Raw genomic sequence first — 9830 nt, 5'->3', positions numbered from 1 at the left:
CTAAATTCATATTTCTTAAAGACTACAAATATAAACATTTTTTTGTGTTGATAAATAAATAAAAACATTTACCTTAAGAGTAAAGAGCATTAAATATAAACTAAAAAAGTTCAACTAGATTTAAGTGTCCAGGCTAAAAAATTACAAAAATTAAGTACAAGTTGATAAAGAGAAAGTGCTAGAGCTTAATTGAGTTATTATCCTCGTTATTGAATGTAATTGTTAGCAAAATTGTTACTCAAGATTTTTTTATCAGCAAAAAAAATTATATATATATGAAGAAGGAATCCCAACAATAATGTATCATAGGTTACCAGATATTTGCATAGGCATATACAAATACATTATAAGAAAGCAAAACAAAACATCTATACACATCTTTTGTAGAGTGCACTTAAGCATGAAAACGCATGCATGCTGAAGGTAACTTACTAAAGAAAAGCATTCATTTTTTAAATTTTGAAAAATAAAGAAAGACAAAACTCTGAAATTTAAGATAATGTAAAGAAATTTTTTGAAATTTTTTTATTATAAGTTAATTTTTTTATTTTCTTTTTAACTAAACATAAAAAAAGTCTCATTTATTTTTTTTCATAAAATCAATATAAGATTATAAATTCAAATAAATAAAAGATGTTTAAGAAAATTATTTTATAAAAATGTTATCTATAAATGATATCACCAAATATAAAATAATGATATTGTGTTGGTTATAATGTTATCTCAAACATTGTATAATACAGTATTAAAAATTTATTAGACCATACATTATTATTTTTTAATTAGACCATATACTAAGATGTTATGTTATCATACATAAATCAAACTTTTCCTCGACTATTTTTTTAAAAAAATTCTACACATTTATTTAAAGGGGATTCAGGACTTAGGAGTCCTAAGCACCCTTAAAACAACATAAAAAACAAAATACATAAACATATTATAAAAACGTCTTCCAACAGTCCAAGTGTATTTGGTAGCCAATGAGAATTCTCGCTGTCACGTGAGTAACGATAAATTCAGATGTAGACTTTAGTTACATGATATAATTTACATTATTGATAGAAAAATATATGTTAGATAAGGCTAATAAACAGCTCATGATTATTATTTTGTATAATTAATTCATTACATCTTTTAAGGCCGATCCAATAGAAAGTGAATCCAAAAACAAAATTTAAGAGATTTTTTATTTTTACTTTCAAGAAGTATGTGATATATGAGATTTTCTTGTCAACATATTTGACTTTTTTGTTTTAAAACATTAATAAAAAATAAAATTTTGATAATAAACCTAAAATTTAAATTTTAATTATTTTATCCTTAAGTCTGTACAATTTTTTTATAATGAAAAATTAAATATAGAAGAAGTAAACGGCCATTGCACTTGTTTGCTACTGCATCACAACACAGAGTGAAGTGGTCACTGCTCAGAGGTCAAGAAAACAACAAGTGCCTTCTTCACTTTTCCGCACACCAAAGTTGAATAACTTGAATTCTACGCTTTCCTTTTTCTTTTTTCCCCATTTCACTTTATAATACAGGATTTGCTACTATTGATTTATTACCTTAATCAAGAAATATAATTTGAAAATTTTAGGTACTTTAATATAACTACTAATTATATGCTACTGTGATGTTTTAAAATACTGATTTTTTATATAAAAAATTAAAATAAATAAATATTTTAAGTTATAAATTATATTATAATTAAAATTTGTAATAAATAAATATTTTTATCATATAAATTATATTTTAAATTTATGATAAATAATTTATATTGTAATTTTTTTTTAATTATTGGCTATTTCTTTGAAAAAAGTAGATTTAAACAATTAAGAAAAATAAGTATACAGGTAAAGATAAAATGATAATACAATAATAGATTAAGATTGATTGAGACTATAATAATCTTAAATTCTAGTTTGTTTAAACAATAAAAATATATTCAATTTGATAAAATCTATTAAGATTTGAATTTATATCAAATTAAATTATGAAATATAGTTGAAAGAAGAAAAAAAATTAAATACTTAATATATAAGATTGGGATAAGATATATGTAAATGTGATTATTGTCTAACCTAGTTAAAATATTAACTCATAAAAATACTTTTACTCAATAATAGCTCTTATTCAAGAATGGAAATTTAGATCTATAATATAAGAATAAATAATTATTGATTGAATAACATACTTTTAAATGAATTATATTTTATTGGTTGATTTTTTAAAACTCAACATATTATTATAGTTAAATTCATTAAATAAGAAATTAAGAAGACTCATTCTATTTCATGAATTCAGATAGATTTATGTCAGTCACAACAGTGTATGCTAATAAGAATGTGTTAATTAACTAAAATAAAACTTAGTCATTTATTTACATTTTTTAGGTTTTAATTTAGTTGTTTATACTTAATGTTTATTTTGGTTTCTTAAAATTTATTCGTTACACCAAAATAGTTTTTTACTCAAATTTGATCAATTTGATAACACATGACAAATTATAAAAAAAAATGTCAGGTTAATCAAAATTAATACTATGAGTGTAAATAATCAATTTAGTCTGGCATAAACATTATAAGAAAGTGAAATTTTTAAAATTGAAGAGACTAAAAACCTAAAATATAAATAAGAGACAAAAATCTATATTAGTCAATAAAAATTAATTTCTACATCATTTAAGTCCAAAAATTCTATATTAGTTGATAAAATTTATTCATCTTGCTCATTGTTTTCTCTTAGAAAAAAAGCTTAATTTAACTACTATTAAAGTATTAAATAATTTTTCTGATGTAAATTTATCAATTATGTAGAAAAAGAAAAAAAATCATTACATAATTATATCAATAAAAATAAATAATATCTATAAATGTTTAGTTAAACATGTAAGTGAAATTTTCTTAAATGGTACATAAATATATATATATATATATATATATATATATATATATATATATTTCAAAATCATTAAGAGGCTAAGACATTTTCTTAGTTTCCTTTGATCCTTTCCGCCTCTTCCATATATACAACTAAAATAAAAAATTTATTAGTAATTTTATTTGATAGTATATATAATTTTAAGTTTTTTCTTTTACGTAAGTATATAATAAATATCTTTTATTTAATTCAAATAATTAACTTTTATAAATATTAAAAATGTAAAACTACTACATCTTAAATACTAATAATGTGATGTTCTTCGTTGCGTATTTGATTAGTCCTACGAAAATATACATAATCACAACAACCAAAAATGCAGTGGAAAATATGAGAAAGGTATAAAAGAACGGCAAACATTTCACCAGTAATACATAATAAACTGTTGGCACTGAAAAAAAAAAACTGTCAGTACGCAGAGCATAATTCTGGTTATACAACATTAAATTACTTCTATCATTTAAAAATTAGTAGATAATTAAACAATTGTTGAAGAAACTTTGTATAAGTGATTCGTATTAGGGGATGTGTGTCACTTAACTAAACATGTGTCGTGTTTCACACAAGGTGAATGCAGCTTGGTGCGCCAATATGTAAATATCATATTGTTCTTTTCTTGTGGAAAAAATCTCAGTTGTTAGAGTCCATTTAGCAGCATTGACAGTAACAAACTAATTAAACAAGACTGCAAATAATTCACACACACACACATAAAAAAGGCTAGCTAGAAAGTTGAAACAAAGTAGTCACGTACATAGCAAGTTCATGGCAATTACATGAGCTCAGCTTTTAAATTCGGATTGACAAGACGGACCAGGAAAATTTAAATCGAATCTTCCGGCTAATTCCATAAACAATACAAAATTAAAATTTAAAAATTATATATGATGAGAAATCAGCCTGAAATGTCCTGAGTCCAACCTCCGAACAGACTGAAAATAAATATAAATTAAAATATTGTTAGTAAATATATTCATTTGAATATAAATTTTTTTTCAATGGTATCAAATTGAATTTAATTAAAATGTCACTGCTAGAAAAAAAATCGTCTTAAAAAAATATATTGTGGTATTTTTGTAATTAATAGGACTTGTTAGCGACAATTTTTTAAAAAATCATTGTTAACCTTCTTGAGTTAAGGATGATTTTTCTAAAAATCGTTATGATTGGTTTCTTTAAAAATCAAAAGTTTTCATTATCAGTCATCACTGAACTACTAACTCTAACTCCCACGCCCAAGCCTTGCTACCCTGAAACCCTCAGTGTCGCATTGTCATGGTTTCACCTTTGTGTCATTGCGTCGCACCACCACTGTTGTACTCTTGTGTTGGTGTCAATGTTAAAGGTGTGAACCCTCACTCTCACTTTTGCCTATGCCATGTCGCGACGTCGAAGGTAAGAACCCTAACCATTGACAAGTTTCACTAAATACTTGTTATATACTGGTAGATCTAGTTTGGTAACTTAGTTATTTCAGATGGTTGTAAAAATTTCATTGACATTTCTTGTATTCCCAACGAAGGAAGTTCATACACTTTTCTTCACTGTAGAAAAATCATATATATATATTTCAATCACTTAATCAACAATCAGAATGACCCATCAATAAAAACATACTTATAAGAAGATTTTACAAAATAGTTTGTTTCAAGTAATTTACATTTTATTAAGCCATCTATCACAAATATTTATATTGGAAAAGAATACAGAGAGGCAATCAAGAGGATTGAATTCTTAATGTAATAGATTGCAATTAAGAGAGACAATCAAGGGAAATTTAGTGTATTGTGTAACATATTTATAGATTTTGGGGACTGTTATCCGTCGTCGAGTGTGTCTAGGAGCTTTTACTATGGTTGTTTCAATTTTCCTCTCGTAAGAGCTACCACTCAATTCTTTTGAAATAAATAACACTCATACACTAGTTTCATATATTTAGTTAGTTACAGAAGGAAAATTTTATGTCCATGTTGTGTTATTCAAGATTTTTTCCATATGCAATTTTACTAGCAAATGTCATTTTACTTATTAGATTTTATATGACCAATACAATATTAGGAAGTGCATTGTTCTTTGTTGGGATTCTCTTAGTGAAGTGAGTAATATTTATCCCTAAGAACTCTTCACTTCTTTGGATGTGTATGATTATTATGTTGCAATATCATTATGACTTTCTTTTCCAAATGTAATACTAAAATACTAGACCAAATTAGATGTGACCTTCATTTTGTGGCAGTGTTTGATGTGCTTTACTTGTTGTTAAATGATTATTAGTTGGCAGGTTTGCATGGAGAGGGAAATTCAAGAATTTTAGTTTATGGGAACAAAATTTATGCACCAAAAAATAGAACTCTTAAAACTATGGAAGAAAATCAACAAAATTGTTGTTTGTTATATTACAACAACTACATGTATTATTGCCACAAATTCTTGAAGGCTTGTCCCTTCTCCCTTATACATAGGTCTGTCATTGTGCATGAACTTAGCTATACTAAACTTTATGCCAGAGCAGTTGGTTTCAAGTTCACTTAATCTCTGATTTAAAAAAAAAAAATTCTTTTATCTTACCTTACTATCTCCAAATCTCCAATTACCCAACTCTCTTATGATTGAGTTTTATTGTTGGGTGTTTTAACTTAAACTTGATTACTTGGCTTCTCAGGAATCTAAAATTAAAGAAATAGAAGAGAAGCAAGTATAGTCAATTTGACTTCAGCCACTGCATAATTTAATTATAGACATTTTTTGGGTTATGAATATTGTTTATATCTGTGATTTACGGTTTACCAACTTTAATCTGCTTAGGTGGCCATAATTGAAGGAGTGAAGATGTTGTGTCAATTTACCAAGACTTTGGAGAATAGTAGATCCACATAATATATTCAAGCATGAACCAGACTTCCATTACAATGGATATTTTTTTCTAGCTTTGGCTCTGCCGTGTTAATTTCATATATGCTTTTAATTATCTTATTTCAATTTGTTTGCTATATATAGTATATAATATAATATGCTAACACATTTTTATATTATATAGGCATCTTCATCTAATTCTTCTAGGCCAACCCTTGAGTTGCCACTAGTTTCACCCTTTTCCATGGTAAGCATTTTTCCCAACTCCCATTTATCAATGCAATTTACTTTTTGGGAGAATTGTTATTATCAATTAAGCATAATAGGATATTTTATAGGATGTCTTATTGTTAGTATAATAGTATTTTTTTCATTAGCTTAGTAAATTTATTTAACTATAAGCCAAAGAATGAATGTAGTCAAGTTTGGTTTTATATTATAGTTCCCCCTTCCCTCGCCCCTCAAGGTTTTCCCTTGTTTACTTTCCATTGAAATTTGATCATATGTTTACCGTGTAATCTGAATTATACAGGGTTCGCAGTCGGGTTCCACTAGGCTATCTCTTGAGCCACCATCTGTTATACCATCATCAAGGGTAGCTTCTATATAAATATACAAATAATGACTTGAACCTGTGCTAGTCTATTTTGAATTACGATTATATTTCCCGAACATGCATGGTCTTGGTATCTGCATGGTTCGGTAGGTGGATAGTAAGCAAATTTATGATTATATTTCCTGGACATGCATGGTCTTAGTATCTGCATGGTTTGGTAGGCGAATTGAGATGAATGTAAACTTGCCTTTAGCATAAACATGAGAAATAGGAAAAAAATACTTATTTTCACTTTGAGCCATGACTTTAATTTATTTTTTCTTCATTCTATCTCTTTTTCAATCTTCCCCCTTGTCACTTACTCAAGCAAGCAAACCTTGAACCTAGTAATGCGATTGACAAGGTTAAGTAGTTGTTCTACATCAAGAATCAAAAAATCATATATCCAAATTAAGGTTGGGGCTATTGGTGCATTTGTTCATTCACAATCCTGTACTTATCAAGACTTTCCCATTCCACCCCCCTCTATTGGTATTATTTTTAATTTTTCAATGGTCTTACATCCCTTATTTAATTGATTTCTTACAATGAAAAAATCTTTTTGGAATCATAATCATTGTATCCATAATACTCCACCTTTCTCCCATCCCAAAGATAGTCATCACAATGAGAGGCATACAATTCACTTAAATGCACAAGAGGTCTATTATATTGTATGATTGGAATATAAGAAACCTAGAGTGTTAGACTACTTTAGATTTGATTTAAAACAAATAGATAGATGCTTAATATTTCCTGAGAAAGGAATATAGAATTAGGGAGGGCCTAAAGGGATTTAATGTAGAATAGGCAGCATGCCACTTCCTAGTCCCTACACATATGGGATGTATAAATATATAATCTGTGATCCATAGTTTACTTTGTGATTTATCTGCTATAAATATTAGTCCTTAATCAAATTATAATCATATTTATTTTTTATTTTAATTAGAATTTGCTTCATATAGTTTATATAGGTATTGGTCCTTACATTTTAACTAATTTGTGTTTTGATCTAATGAATGAAAATTTAATATAATTAAAAAATATCACGTGACTTTGTTTCCTCTTGCAATCGACCCTCCTCAATTCATTCATGCTATAACACCTGTTCTTATTCATTTATAGTTCCACTGGCGGTACAACTTGAATTGTTTATTACCATTTATAATTTATCCTTCATTTTAATTTTAATTGAAAGATAACATTGATGACCAAATGCAAAGGCAATTATAAGAACCCAACAACATTTGAATGTGCGTTATGTAATGACAATTATCAAAAAGGAAAAAGAAAAGACTTGGGCAATAGGTAGCAATTGGAGTTTTCCTAAATTACGAAAAAAAATATACATATTGATTACAAACATCAAGTAATGTGGGTAGAATATAGAGACCATTGTATCTACAGAGTGGTAAAATTAAGTGTGATCATTAAATGTTGTAAAATTAAGGGTTGGCAAGTGGTTGGTGTGCCGTATAGAAAGAAGAGAGTGGAGAGAAAGAGACATGACTTTTTTTTAATTATATTTCTCATTCGTTAATTTTTTAGTTATAATTTAAGGGCTAAAATTGATAGTTCTAATTTTTCATTATAAGATGTGTTTTCATTTGAAACATCTCATATAAACATAAAGATAAATATATGATATAACCACTAATTAATTCAATTCATGAAAGTCTCTGTCCATATATATTTCTCTCATTTGACTTTTAGTCCTATAGTTTTTTTCTCATTATGCTATTGGTCCCTATTTTCCATGAAGGATTGATTCCTCTTATAGTTTCTTTTTACTAAAGTATTGGTCCTTAAAGGACCAAAACTCAAATAGATGAAAACTATAGGGACCAAATTTTTATTTAAACCATTTTTTTAATAATTCAATTAGGATATGGTCAACTATAAAATTATTTATTTTTCTCTTATTGGTATTTGGTGTAACCTCAAAATCGAATTTTTCTCATGTACAAATAGTTAACAACAACAACAATAATAATAGTATTGGTTCGACCATGGTTAAACCAATGCCTTAATAGGTTTGATGAGTGGTATGGTTTTATAAACATTGAGCAAAATTGTGGATGTCTCGATGGAGTTAAGTCATGGATGTAAATGGGTGTTTCTACAATTTAGTTTCAACTATTAATTTACTTTGACTTTTTAATAATTTTAATGTACATAACTAATTTGTATTTTTTATTTTATTTTGTAGTGTTTGGTGATGGAACAACATTAGACATGGAGACCATAAAAAAAATTCACAAGAAATGGGCAACATACATTTTGAAAGTTAAAAACAACCGACTTAGGAAGGTTTAGATGATATAGGAGGAATTTATATATTGTATAAATGTTTATTGTAAACATTATAATCATTTAATAATTTATTGATAATTATTTGAACAAAATATATATTTAGTTGTTTATTATGTATGTCTGAGTCTGATTTTCTGAAATCGCATGTTGGGTCTATTGGAAAACAAAATAAACATTAAAAAAATAATAAATAACATTGGTTTCTAAAAAATACCTTAAAATCCTAACTTTTTAAACATTTTTTAAACAATAAATAATAAAATCTAAGACAATTTTGAGAAAACAGGTGTAGAAATCAACATTCTAAAATGATTTAAAAATTATTGTGAAAAGTGTTTACTTTTCATGACGGTAGATTCAAAAACGATTTAGAACCATCATGGAAAATACTTAAAAACCATCTTTAAAAGAACTTTTTCTAATAGTGCACTTTTAACTAATAATTTTATTCTATAAGAGTTTATTAGTTATCATGGTTGATTGTGAGAAACACGTTACTATGAGTAAAGTGTTTGTTTTCTTATTCATAAACAAAGTTATATGTGAAGTATGAAGATGTTTGTTTAAAATAATACTTAAGTTTTGAGTTTATAGAAACTTATTGTTAAAGAACAACTGAAATAAACCATGAAACATTGTTATATTTTTAGACCATATGATATATAAAATATCAATTGTGTGTTGGGAGACTAAATGTAACCCATTTGTGATTTTATGGGTGAACTAAGATAAATAGTGTTTTTCTTTTTTTTTCTTTTCTTTTCTTTTCTTAGTTTTATCTCTACATTGTACACTATCATTTACTTATCTTCATTGATCACAAATCCAACATCAACTTGAGCATTTGTTTTTTCAGAAAAAAAAAATCCAAACACCATCAATGTCCCTTATATGTTTTTTGAAATATAAGGAATTTTGAAACAGATTGTGTTTGAAAAAATTGGAGCCGAAATAATTTTTTACTAAATTTTAAAACACTTATTTTCATTTTCAAAATTAAGAAAAAATCATTTACAAATTTGATTTTAGTTTTAAACAACATATCATCCTTATATTTTACAATAACTCTTCTTGTTGTCATCACTAATACTAATACAATTATTATTGTCATTAATTGACACCA

The sequence above is a fragment of the Glycine soja genome, chromosome 13 (genome assembly GCF_004193775.1).
Source record: "Glycine soja cultivar W05 chromosome 13, ASM419377v2, whole genome shotgun sequence".
Taxonomy (NCBI): domain Eukaryota; kingdom Viridiplantae; phylum Streptophyta; class Magnoliopsida; order Fabales; family Fabaceae; genus Glycine; species Glycine soja.
The sequence above is the reverse complement of the archived record's forward strand: the minus strand, read 5'-3'. Positions refer to the sequence as shown.